We start from the raw sequence: 1,085 nt of genomic DNA on the forward strand, positions 1-1,085 counted from the left end.
GTTGGCCTGGGAGGCCGGACTGCGAGTGGGGGTCCCCACTCTCGGGTGCGGGTGCCGCTGTTGGGCTTGCCTTCTGACCCGTGGGTTGGCCCGGTGCTCATGACCCGCCTGGTGGATCTTCTTCGCCGGGAGGGAGTCCTGGTGTTCCCTGTCTGGGCAATTGAAACCCGGTAATTCCCTCGGGGTCAGTCAGGGCCTGACCTGCCGCCTTGGCACCTATGCTTCGGTGTCCCCATGTATGGGCCGTACTCACTTCAGCAACTCATATCCATAAGTTGGGACAATTCCGAGGAGACTGGCGTGGCCCCTGCGCAAGGTGGACTCGCATGTTCAGGAGGCGTTCCATATGCCGGGTCAGTCGCCCTGGAAGGGTCGGTTTCGCCGGTCCTGTCCCTTCGGGCCATCCTTCTCCCGGGGTCCGGCTCTGTGAGGGCTCGACTATGTCGAATCTTCCTTCGTTGCCTTGTCTCGCCCTGTCCCGGTGGTGTTTCGGCGCCTGGTGCCTCGACTCGGTCTGCCTCCGGTGGATCGGTTCTGGGGGGGGGACTCGGCCCTCCGGCCCGGGTTCTACTCCTCCTTCCGGGTCCTTATGCCCGGTCTTTCGCGTGACCTTTCAGTCTGATGTACGCGTTTCCCCCGTGCCCTCTGATTTCGCGGGTCCTCGGGGATTCGCTTGGGCAGGGCCGGGGTGCTCCTGGGTGCTCGTCCCGGCTGTGCGTGGACTTATTTTGGAGTGATGTGCCTGGCACCCGCGCGTGGTGGCCTCGCATGTCCTGGGGCATTCCTGTCTTTGGCTCCCGGCGGGGTCCTCCGCCCCGGGTTCCCTCTCCTTTGGCCGAGCTGACGCTTCGAGCCACCTGGCCGATCCCGGATCTTCCAGTACAGTGATTGGGTCCCCCGCTCTCGGCGCCGGTGTGAGCCGGCTCTTGTCGGCTGGCCGACCTCCTTGTGCAGGCCTGGTTCTGGAGCGGAGGAGGATGCTTGCTCGGGGGTTGGGGCTTTGCTGCACCCGCGATTGTTCCAATGCTCGCTCCGGCGGCACGTATACATGATCTGGGACGATACTGAGAGGATTGCCGCGGCTC

The 1,085-nt window shown here is 64.5% G+C and overlaps 1 non-coding gene across 1 annotated transcript; it reads left to right on the top strand.

Moving 5' to 3' along the window:
* The first annotated feature begins 245 nt into the window (after positions 1 to 245).
* On the top strand, positions 246 to 352 carry LOC147699063 (U6 spliceosomal RNA). Its single transcript, XR_015299523.1, has one exon. It is a non-coding gene; the product is annotated as a U6 spliceosomal RNA (small nuclear RNA).
* Positions 353 to 1,085: the final 733 nt, after the last annotated feature.

This window comes from Lissotriton vulgaris, chromosome 8 (genome assembly GCF_964263255.1).
Source record: "Lissotriton vulgaris chromosome 8, aLisVul1.2, whole genome shotgun sequence".
NCBI lineage: Eukaryota > Metazoa > Chordata > Amphibia > Caudata > Salamandridae > Lissotriton > Lissotriton vulgaris.